General features: G+C 33.0%; 1 long non-coding RNA gene across 2 annotated transcripts; it reads left to right on the top strand.

The window, feature by feature from the left end:
* The first annotated feature begins 7,224 nt into the window (after positions 1-7,224).
* On the top strand, positions 7,225-10,189 carry LOC140892701 (uncharacterized). Of its 2 annotated transcripts, none has more exons than XR_012152885.1 (3): positions 7,225-7,359; positions 7,620-7,965; positions 8,602-10,189. It is a non-coding gene; the product is annotated as an uncharacterized lncRNA (long non-coding RNA). The 2 variants fall into 2 exon arrangements; XR_012152886.1 differs by having other exon boundaries at positions 7,225-7,965; positions 8,602-8,708; positions 8,933-10,189.
* Positions 10,190-13,302: the final 3,113 nt, after the last annotated feature.

Genomic DNA, 13,302 nt, shown 5'->3' with positions numbered 1-13,302 from the left:
TAAGTACTCCAATGGTTGTCAGATCATTGAATATAGAAAAGGATCCATTTCGTCCATGTGAAGATGATGAAGTTGTTCTTGGTCCTGAAGTACCATATCTAAGTGCCATTGGTGCCCTTATGTATCTTGCAAATTGCACTAGACCAGACATATCTTTTGCAGTAAATTTATTGGCAAGATTCAGTTCATGTCCAACGAAGAGGCACTGGAACGGAATTAAACATATATTCCGTTATTTACGAGGAACGACGGATTTGGGACTTTTGTATCCAAAAGATACAAATCAGAGAATAATTGGTTATGCTGATGCTGGATACTTATCTGATCCACTTAAGGCACGTTCCCAAACCGGATATGTATTTACTCGTGGAGGCACTGCAATCTCTTGGCGATCACGGAAACAAACACTTGTTACAACTTCATCAAATCATGCCGAGATTATTGCACTACATGAAGCAAGCCGTGAATGTGTCTGGCTTAAATCAATGACTCGGCATATCCAAACTTCTTGCGGATTATCAGTGGACAAGAATCCAATCACACTGTATGAAGATAATGCCGCATGTGTTGCCCAAATGAAAGAAGGATACATCAAAAGTGACAGAACTAAACATATTCCTCCTAAATTCTTTGCATACACTCAAGAGCTGGAGAAGAATAAAGATATTGATATATGTTACATTCAATCAAGTGAGAACTCATCCGATCTCTTCACAAAGGCACTTCCCACGGCGATATTCAAAAAACACATTTATAATATTGGGATGCGCAATCTACGAAATATGTGAAGAATCATTCATGTTGACATCAGGGGGAGTTTACGTGGCTGCACTCTTTTTTTCCTTACTATGGTTTTTGTCCCAATGGGTTTTTCCTAGTAAGGTTTTTAACGAGGCAGTATACAACACGTAATGGAGATAGTCATTCTATCATGATCATCATCACAAGGGGGAGTGTTGAAAATATATATAAATATATATTATTATTTATTGTTGAATGTTGAAGGTTGAAAGTTGAAAATTGAGTTGTAAAATATTGAAAATTAGTGTGTGATGATGTAATTAATGATGTATTAATTTTTTACTAATCTCCAATTGAGATCTATAAATAGGTCTCTCCATTTGTGTAGAAAAATACAATTGTGAAGAGAGAAAAATTTTATAAAGTGTAGAATTTGATAAATTTTGAGTTTTTGAGTTTTTACTTTTTACCGTAAATTTTTACTTTTTCACAACATTATTATTATTATTATTATTATTATTATTATGCTGAATATTGAATATTGAGTTGTAAAATGTGAAAAATTATTTTGTGATGATGTAAATGATGATGTATTAATATTTGGACTATCTCCAAATGAGATCTATAAATAGGTCTCTTCATTTGTGTAGAAAAACACAATTGAGTTGAGAGAAAAATATTATAAAGTGTAGAGTTTGATATATTTTGAGTTTTGGAGTTTTTACTTTTTACCACAAATTTTTACTTTTTCACAACACGTTATCAGCACGATCGCTCGAAGGTTCTCTATAATTTCCGACGCTCCAAAACACAAAGAGAAGACAAAAATATTCAACAAGTGTATTTATTTTATTGTTTATATAATTTTTTTTATGTATATATATTAATATATAATTTCATGTTATTATATAAAAGGCTGTCTATAATACTGACCTTATAATAACGTGATATGATATATATTTATTATGTATATATAATAACTTTATTAATATATAATTTCATGTTATTATATAAAAGGTTGTCTATGACACTGACCTTATAATAACGTGATATGATATATATTTATTATGTATATATACTAACTGTATTAATATATAATTCCATGTTATTATATAAAAGGTTGTCTATGACACTGATCTTATAATAACGTGATATGATATATATTATTGTGTATTATATACTAATCATATTCGTATAATCTCATATTATTATATAAAAGGATGTCTATGACACCGAACTTATAATAATGTGATATGATATACCTAATTATTTAATTATGATTATCATTATATGCATCACTTGATTATCACGAATTTTTATTCAACACATACTCGAGTTTTTTTTCTTACCCCCAATGGTCACAAACAGTAACAAAACGACTAGTTTTTTGCCTATAAATATGTTCACTCAAACTCATTTTCAATCACACCAAAACTCACTTTTTTCTAAATTATTTTTCCTCGTTTTTCGAAGATGAAGATGATGGCATTTATAAGGATATTTTTCATAACGATTATGGTTATCATACTCACGAATATTTTATTTATCGGTGATTATCCACCACGTTTTTTTTTTCTCTATTTGTACACGCACATGTAATCTTCGTTCTTCCATTATTTCGTATTGTCATATTAATAAAAATTAACTAATAAAATACATTTTTATTTATCTAGTACCAACATGTCAAATTTTGCAAAGCTTGAATTCGTTGCGCTCGATATTACCGGGAAAAATTATATGTCATGGACTCTCGATGTAGAAATGCATCTTGAGTCATTGGATCTAAGTGATACTATCAAAGAAAATAATACATCATCCTCACAAGAAAAAGCAAAGTCTATGATTTTCTTACGTAGACATCTTGATGAAGGATTGAAATATGAGTATCTCACAGAAAAAGACCCAATGATTTTATGGAAAGGGTTGAAAGAAAGATTTGAGCATATAAGGGAAGTTACACTTCCGACCCGGCGTGATGAATGGAATACTTTGAGATTCCAAGACTTTAAAAATATCAGTGATTATAATTCTGCGATGTATCGAATAGTCTCGCAATTGAAATTCCATGGACATGAAGTCACTGAAATGGAAATGCTTGAAAAAACATTTTCCACATTCCACGCATCAAATATAACTCTACAGCAACAGTATAGAGTGCGTGTATTTTTGAGATATTCTGAACGCATCGCATGTCTTCTTGTGGCGGAAAAGAACAACGAATTGTTAATAAGAAATAATCAATCTTGACCCACTGGATCAACGGAATTTTCTGAAGCAAATGTCGTAATAAAAAATGAAAACCAAAATCAAAGGCATAGACAAGATTTTGGTCGTGGACGAGGTCGAGGACGTGGGCATGGTCGTGGACGTTGAAATGATCGCGGTCGTGGTTGTGGCTGTGGATATGAAAATAATAGAGATAGTTATTTCAATAACTCATTTCAAAAGAACGTCATGAACCACCCAACAAAAAGGCAGCATGAAAATATGAGTGAAAATGAAAATCACTCAAAAAGAGCTGAGATTGTTTGTTATAGATGTGGCACTCCAGGACATTGGTCACATACTTGTCGAGCCCCTGAGCACCTTTGTAAGCTCTATAAAGAATCGATAAAGGGGAAATGAAAAGAAACCAATTTTGTTAAAAATAGTGAAAATTTAATTGGTTCAACTAGTTTTAATGCTGCTGATTTTTTAAACGATTTCGAGGACATTGATTAAAATATTGGTGGGACTAGAATATAAAAATTTGTATTTTTCATGCATTCTTGTATTATAAAGCATATTATATTTTGCATTTGTATTGTAATTAATTTTTTTTATTGCATTTTTTTTGTGAAGTTTGGTATGAAAAATGATATGAGCAAACACGGAAATAATCCCATGGAAGTTTGCATACCGGATGGTGGTACAACACACACTATTCTTCGAGATGAAAGATATTTCTTAGAATTAAAACCAACAAAAATAATGGTGAATACTATATCAGGTCCTGTAGACTTGATTGAAGGTTGTGGTAAAACACAATTTTTGTTACCTAATGGTACAAAATTTCTGATAAATGATTCTTTATATTCACCACAATCGAAAAGAAATTTGTTGAGTTTTAATGACATATATTCTCATGGGTATGATACTGAGACGATAACTGATGGAAATCAAAAATATATGTGTCTTACCACATATAAATGAAGAAAGAAATATGTGGTTGAAAAATTATCAATGCTCCCTGGTTGCATTATACACATATAAGTCCAATCGAATCAAATATGGTGGTTAATATTTCTTCAATATTAACCAATTGGCATGATCGATTGGGACATCCTGGTTCAATAATGATGCGAAGAATTATTGAAAATATACATGGTCATCCATTGAAAGACTAGAAGATCTTTCAAAATAATAAGTTTCAATGTAAAGCATGTTCTCTTGGAAAACTTATTATGAGACCATCACTAGCTAAAATTCAAACAGAATCACTCATATTTCTTGAACGTATTCAGGGTGATATTTTTGGGCCAATTCATCCACCATGTGGAACATTTCGATACTTTATGGTATTGACAGATGCCTCTAGCAGATGGTCACATGTATGCTTATTGTCAACTCGGAATGTGGCATTTGCAAGATTAATGGCTCAAATAATAAAATTGCGAAATCAATTTCCCGATTATACAATCAAAAAAATAAGACTTGATAATGCTGGAGAATTTACTTCCCAGACTTTCAACGACTATTGTATGTCGATGGGAATCACTGTTGAACATCCTGTAGCTTATGTTCATACACAGAATGGATTAGCTGAATCATTAATTAAACGTCTACAACTGATTGCTAGACCAATGATTATGAGAACAAAACTCCCTATTTCTATATGGGGACATGCAATCTTACATGCTGCTGCATTGATTCGCATCAGACCAAGTGCATATCATAAATACTCTCCATTGCAGCTTGCCTTTGGTAAAGAACCAGATATTTCTCATTTGAGAATTTTTGGATGTATGGTGTATGTGCCTATTGCACTACCTCAACGATAAAAAATGGGTCCTCAAAGAAAAATTGATATTTATATCGGTTCTGATAGCCCATCGATAATTCGATATCTTGAGCCTCAGACAGGCGATGTGTTCACAGAACGTTTTACTGATTGTCATTTTTATGAAAATATCTTCCCAATGTTAGGGGGAGAAAGAAACACATCGAAAAAGAAATTACATGGTATGTACCATCATTATTACATTTGGATCCAAGGACCAAACAATGTGAAAAAGATATACAGCAAATTGTGCATTTGCAAAGAATTAAAAATCAAATGCCAGATGCATTTGCAGACACAAAAGGGGTTAAAAAATCATATATACCTGCTGTAAATGCCCCTACTCAAATTGAAATTCCAAAGAAACAAATTTATGACACACATGATGTCAGAAAGCGCCTGAAGTGTGGAAGGCTAGTCGGTTCCAAGGATAAAAATCCTCGGAAAAGAAAATTAATAGAGAAACATGATGATCAGAAAATAGAAAATGGTGTTCTAGAAGAAATACTTGATGATGAAAATATTCCGTCAGAACCACAAACTTACGAGAATCGTGAAATCTCTATTAATTATATTAATATTGGAAAATATGGAACCGAAAAGATATAGAAGATATTGATGAGATATTTTCTTATAATGCGGCATGTGACATCATAAATGAAAATGAAGATCATGGACCAAAATCTTTTGGTGAATGTAAAACTAGCCAATATTGAGCGAAATTGAAAGAGGCCATCTAAGTTGAATTGGATTCCCTAAATAAACGTAATGTTTTTGGACCTATAGTCCTTACACCTGAAGGTGTAAAACCCGTTGGATACAAATGGTTTTTTGTTCGAAAACAAAATGAGAAAAATGAAATAGTAAGATATAAAGCTAGACTTGTTGCACAAGGTTTTTCTCAAAGGCATGGAATTGATTATGAAGAAACGTATTCTCCTGTTATGGATGCAATTACGTTTCGATATTTGATTAGTTTGACAGTGTCTGAAAGTTTGTAAATGTGTCTTATGGATATTGTTACATCATACTTATACGGATCACTTGATAGTGATATATACATGAAAATCCTTGAAGGATTTAAGATACCTGAAGCACAAAGTTCAAAACCCAAAGAATTTTATTTTGTGAAATTGCAAAGATCATTAAACATAGAAAATGATTCATTCCGTCCATGTGAAGATGATGAAGTTATTCTTGGTTCAGAAGTACCATATCTAAGTGCCATTGGTGCCCTTATGTATCTTGCAAATTGCACTAGACCTGATATATCTTTTGCTGTAAATTTATTGGCAAGATTCAGTTCATGTCCAACAAAAAGACACTGGAATGAAATTAAACATATATTCCGTTATCTACGAGAAACTACAGATTTGGGACTTTTGTACTCAAAAGATACCAATCAAAGTATCATTGGTTATGCTGATGCTGGATACTTATCTGATCCACATAAGACACGTTCCTAAATCGGATATGTATTTACTCGTGGAGGCACTGTAATTTCTTAGCGTTCACAAAAATAAACACTCGTAACAACTTCATCAAATCACGCCAAGATTATTGCTCTACATGAAGCAATCCGTGAATGTGTTTGGCTAAAATCAATGACACGGCATATCAAAAGTTCTTGTGGATTTTCAGTAGACAAGAAGCCTGTGACACTATATGAAGATAATGCTGCATGTATTACTGATCAAATGAAAGAAGGAAACATCAAAGGTGACAGAACAAAACATATCCCCCCAAAGTTCTTTGCCTACACTAAAGAGCGTGAGAAGAATAAAGATATTGATATCTGTTACATTCAATCAAGTGAGAATTCATCAGGTCTCTTCACAAAGGCACTTCCTACGAAAATATTCAGAAAGCATATATATAACATTGGGATGCGCAATCTACGGAATATGTGAAGAATCACTCGTGTTAACATGAGGGGGAGTTTACGTGGCTGCACTCTTTTTTCCTTGCTATGGTTTTTATCCCAATGAGTTTTTCCTAGTAAGGTTTTTAACGAGGCAGTATAAAACACGTAATGAAGACAATTATCATATCACGATCATCATCACAAGGGGAGTGTTGAAAAATAAATTATTATTATTATTACTATTATGTTGAATATTGAATATTGAATATTGAGTTGTAAAATGTGAAAAATTAGTATGTGATGATGTAAATGATGATGTATTAATATTTGGACTAATTTCGAAATGAGATCTATAAATAGGTCTCTCCATTTGTGTAGAAAAACACAATTAAGTTGAGAGAAAAATATTATAAAGTGTAGAGTTTGATATATTTTGAGTATTGAAATTTTTACTTTTTACCATAAATTTTTACTTTTTCACAATAGATAAATCCCTTTATCACCAACACTAATTTGTTATGAGTTCCAAGATCATGAAAATCTTTTTTTCAACTCCCTTGTTCACCTTTTACTCATTTTTCCATTTAATTTTTATTTCATTTCCCATTAATTACTATTTTATTTTAGTGATCTTGTCGAGATTAATGTTCATAATTAGGAAGTGTGATTGTTAGTTGGTATTGATCATGGATTTTATGTTCGAGAGTGTTGGAAGGTAAATGACTGGCAGTAAATGGGTAGGACTTTGAGTGATTGCTTAAGATGAGTGATCGATTTTTGTGGGTGAACCTATGAGTGAGCATTTGTGGAATATCTCGATGTGCGAAATTCTGGTCTTATTGTGGAATATGTTTTTAATATCTTACGAAAATGTTCTCTGGTGTGAATTGGGTTTTCTAACTTCTTGTTTTCACGGAGCAAGCAAATTTTGTCAGTCTTGAGCTATTTAATGAGCTTATAATTGTCGTGTTGCAGACCAAACAATCGGTTGAAGTGTACCACGATTCAACATTAAAAAACAGAAGATGGTTGTTTCCCTCGTATCACTTCACTGTCTCAGTGGTGTGGTCTCCTTTTCTGGCAAAAAGCCATGACGTTTGAAGACGAAAATGGAGTTTCATCTGGTTTAATCAAGCTCCATTTCGACGAGCTGGACACGGTGTGGACACAACAGTACCACAATTTCAATTACATTATAATATCCGGAGGCAAATGGTATCTCAAATCTGCACTTTATGATGAGAACAAAACCATAGTAGGCTGCCAAAATTGTCACGATCAGAACATAACACAGCTGGGATTCAAGTACGCTTACCGTAAGGTATTGAACTCCACATTAAAATTCATCACAGGTTCGAGTCACATTAAAATTCATCATATGTAATTCACAAGTAATTTGAAAGGAAACAAGTAGTTTTGTTCGAAGGTTGGGTGCTTTGTTTTAAGCCCCTTTATCGAAGTTTGTATCTCAAATCTTATATGGTTGTATTTTTCTTTATATACAACCTCATTATTGAACTATATTGATTTTACTTTGGGTTATTTGTTATAGGCTCGAATTTTGGACTAGTTCAAGGTATAAATTATGTTATGACCCTGTTTCGTGACCAAACGTGCTTCTTGTGAGAATTTCGTGGAGTCGTTTTGTTAAATTCGTGATGCTATGAACAAGATTGGCAGTGATTCTAACAAGATCAATCCATTGGTATGCACAGTGTCGTATTGGTTTGTATTCTCTTTGGGTTACTAGATATTGGAAATTCATGCTCGGTAGATTTATCTGTACTGAATCTTTTTTTTATTTCATGGTATTAGTACTAATTGACCCATTGCTGTGCAAGTGATTCTAGTTCCACTTTTGTGTAAAATTGGCTCATAGAAAAATTATTTAAAGTTGCCTAGTTCCATCTATAATTATATTACAGTTATTGATTCCAATATCCTTCGTGGCTTGCAGTTCTTGTTGTAATTGATCACTCTGTTCAAGTTGATGTTGCAAGATCAGAAAATGTTGTTCAAGCAAATATGGAGCTTGAATTTCAGAGAAACAAGAAGATATTTTGGGTGCTTGTTATTTGTTTGGGTGCTTTTATTTTTTAGCACTTCTCCTAGTTTCAATAATATATTATCCAGTTATTGAGCATGAGTAGATTGGGAGATCGACATTCCAATAACATCAGTAGAGTTATATCAGAACTTTTGCCCTTGTAGGGTGATTAAAGGTTGTATTCTACCTTAGGCTAGCTCGAACCATGCCCTCTGTCTGATTTCCCCTTTTTTTTGCATAGCCTCCACTGTGCAATGCTAGAAGAAATTTTGGGGAGCATTATAAATGGATTTGCATTGCCTTTGAAAAAAGAGCACAAAATTTTCCTTGTTCGTGCGTTAATTCCTCTTCACAAGCCAAAGTGCATACCAATGTATCATCAGCAGATGTCTTACTGCATCATACAGTTCGTGGAAAAGGACTGTAAACTTGTTGATACTGTCATATGAGGCCTACTGAGATATTGTCCGATCACAAACAGTTCAAATGAGGTTATGTTCTTGGGTGAACTAGAGGAATTATTGGAAGCTACTCAACCTCCAGAGTTCCAGCGCTGTATGGTGTCGTTGATTCGGCAGATTGGTCGATTCTTGAGCAGCTTACATTTTTAGGTTTGTCAAAAATTCTCTTAACCTGTTATTTTCATTCACCTCTTACTACTTATTATGACTTGTTTGTTTTAAGACTGATAATCTGCTACCTTAAGTGTCTCAGTGCATTTTTGGCATATTTATTATGCTCAATTCCCATTTTGTCGATAGATATATGTGAGCGTGTTTTGCTATTGTACTAACTATTTTATGATGATGTTCCATGAAGCATTAATCGGATTATTGGTAGAAGATACGGTGTTTTTGATTTGTTGGTTTTATTCTTATAGAGTGACTACAATGTAGCACGTTTGTTGGCCTTTATTCTCCATTATATCAAGTCTGGCGTCTAAAGGATCCCTAGTGTTTTTATGTAAAAGCTCTCATTCCGTCACTCTGCCCATCTTGTGAAATGAGTTTTAACTAATGTAAATATATGTTGTGATGCATTATTTGAAATGAGTTTTAACTAATGCAAACTCTTCTCTGATGTGGATCTGGAACTCTTCGATGAGTGTTTACTAAAATTCCAAGAAGATGAAGTAAGGGAAGAAGATACTAAGCTAAAACGTGTAGTGGTATGGAAACTCCTGGAGGAAAAGTTTGGAAAAGTGTTTGATGACTGGAAATTCCTGGAAGAACAAGGAAAAGTTTGTCAAAGTGCTTGATGATTCGGCTACAAGAGATTTGAGGCATTTACTTCGTTTTGAGTGACAATGCGAGGGAGTGTGTGATGTGCCTGCACAAAGACACAGCGGTTTGACTGCCAAACCCAAAATAATCCTTTCGATTAAGCATATGTTTGGAAACATATATATTCATGCGTATTTTGTGTTAGGAATTTTTCTTTGTATGTGGACATAACTTGGATCCAGAAATTGTGGATCATCATCCTTTTTCTGTTTTAATTGTATGTAGTTCAGTTGTATGAAAATCGATCTTGTGCTTTCATGCATTTTAATTGATGTTATTTATATGGATATTTAAATTTGAAAAAAAACCGTCAAAAACCACAACGCTTTTCTATAGGTTACTATGTTTGAATTGACAACGCTTTTTTTTTTTGGTTGTGTTTTCTAGAAACAACAACGCTTTTTATGCGTTGTCTTAGCTAAAACCGACAACATGTTTTACACTTTGTCTTTTCCAGAAACGACAACTTTTTTTATGTGGTGTTTTATCTCGCATCGACAACGCTTTTTATGTGTTGTCTTTTCTAAAAACAACGTTTTTTATGCGTTGATAAAAAGTGTTGTCTTTTCTAAAAACAACAACGCTTTTTCCGCGTTTTCTATGAGCGTGGTCTTTTACAACAATATCTACGACAACGGTTTTTCGGTGAATTGACAACGCGGAAAAAGCGTTGTAGTTTACCTTTTTTCTTGTAGTGCGAATTAAACCCATACCTTAATTTGCATATGATTTGACTTGGCTTTTGTAATGTATCGAGCGGGTTTATGTGTATTTGTTTGGTGTTTTTGTGATATGCAAAGTGTGGGCGGGTGCTAATCTCATATTCTTAACATAATTAATATCAATTTGATATTAAACCACATGAATTAAAATTAATCAATCTGATCAAGTAATCAAGTAATCACAAGAATAAGCCATATATTTTTTTAATAAAAAATATAGGTTCCTTGCTCGATCGGTAGGAATACACCGATCGAGTGGGAGAAACCCTACCTGACACTCACAAGAGGCCTCGCTCGATCGGTTACTTTTTGCCGCTCGAGCGAGAGGTGCTCGGGATCAAAATGAGAAATGTGCTCTTGTTGTCCTGTGCATAATCTGAAGCACTTGCAACATTCTGAACATTACAAATCAATTCTACAATGATCTAAATACAAGACTCAAGGTAGAACATGCATACCAACTCATAATCTATCTTGTACAAGTTTCTAGAAATGCAAGACATCCACTCAAATCTGATCATCTACTTCTAAATTAATTCTAATACATTCAACACATGAGTTTGACAGCAAAATATACTTCTTAACCCGAAATATCCACGTCTAATCTTTCAATCTCGAGCTATCCAAGCCATGTCTGACTCTCTCATGCCCAAACCTGATGCAATGCACACATACAAACAAAGCAACAGACGGATAACTCCGGTGAAAATAAATATCAGTATAAACGACATGCATATAAATCATTTAAGCATATTGAATCTATATGCCATAATAATCTCAAATCATAAACATGTAATAACATGTAGGTCATGGAAGTATAATCGATTCTTAATTTCAAGCATAACTGTTCATCTATGAAAATCTCATACCAAACAAATAAACACATTCACATCTTGAATGTCATATAATAACATGCTAGCATTTATAAACACATATTCTAAACCATAGAAATCTATAGGTTAATGCATAAATACAATGCATGTTTCAAGGAATAGACTATCAAGTCTGATAACAATAAATCTTAGTTCTTAGGATCCCGGGGAATAAAATTTCCAACCAACCACCGACTATAGTGATTCATCTAGATCTGGAAGTGAATCATCTAGCTATAGTGATTCATAAATGCAATGCATGTTTCAAGCATCTTATTTCCCTTGTCTTCGGTGCAAATATAGTGATTCATCTAGCTCTGGAAGTGAATCTACAATCCATGCCACTCATCTATAGCCCTCCAAACGTCATTTCGCAATCTAGGCCAATCAGCCCTCTATGTTTTTCAAGGTAGGGTTCAAGATGAATGCAACATAATCTTGATGCATTAAATCATACAATACTGTAAAACATCTTGAACACGTAATCACATAATCATTCAAAGCAACAATAACAATTAAATCACATAAGAACACATAAACATTTAAGTATGTGATTTTAGGAAACTCGATAATCATAAAAGATCTCGAGTTGTTCTTCCCATATTATATAATGTCTATTCATACCTTTCAATCTCAAATCTGAAATATTTGAACTTGCAAAGCTTTACTCAAACTTGGCTAAATCTGCTCCTTCCAATTCTTTCTTGTTCTATTATCTAGTTGATCTACTTTTTGATTCATCTTCTTGTCTTTCGAAATCGGAGACTCGACTTCAATATTTTCAATTCCCAACTGAAATGAAGTGTAAACATGCTTAATATCATTATCAAATCAGATATTCATTGCCAAATTCGATCTATAGCTGAAATCGTATCAAAATGCAAACCGACGGCGTAACAGTTCAAAGTCGGTCATTCCAAAGGCATTAACATCAATATTTCTATCATCTAAATACTAAATCATCACCATTCCCACAACAAAAGCACGTACATGGCAGATTATAATTTTCATATTTCTCACAATTCTTTTAAAATTTAAAAACTTGTCCAAACGACGATCTTTTCTCGATCCGTCTTAGATATACTATCGTCGTATATACTAGCTTATGTTTATACAATCAAATCTTAATTCTAACCTTATCTTAAAAGTTCAAACATGGTAGAATTTCTTAAAACTTACGTCAAAACAAAGCACTCAAAGCGGTGATCGCAAATATATGATCAATTTAAAATTCTACCTGACGGATTAACTTCAATCGGAGTTGGAAATATTGAAATCATCTTTTCTTCTTCTTCCACCCTAATACTCAACTTATTCTGTTGAAAATTCTGAAGGTGTACATGAAATCTTATATATGTATCACACGTGTGTAGCATCCCACTTGCAATAGGGAAATTGCACTTTAGACCCTCAACTTCTTACTATTTGCGATTTGTTCCTTCTTCAACTCTTTAATTATAATTTTATCACTTTTATTTATAAAATCATAATTAAAATCTTAAATCCCGTAAATAGTCAATTCAAATATTTTTATCTTTTAATTTAAGAATTCTGGAATTTAAATCATAAAATCCGTAAATCCTCAAATTAAATATTTTCGATCCGAAATTAAAATCTTTAATTCCGTAAATTATCAAATTAATATTTTCTTATATTCGGAATTTAAATTTCAAATTCTGTGATTAATTATTTAATATTTGTTGGAGAACGCGGCGATCAGATCAATCAGGATTG

This window comes from Henckelia pumila, chromosome 3, assembly GCF_033568475.1.
Source record: "Henckelia pumila isolate YLH828 chromosome 3, ASM3356847v2, whole genome shotgun sequence".
Classification (NCBI taxonomy): Eukaryota; Viridiplantae; Streptophyta; class Magnoliopsida; order Lamiales; family Gesneriaceae; genus Henckelia; species Henckelia pumila.
This window is presented reverse-complemented; position numbering and strand designations above follow the sequence as displayed.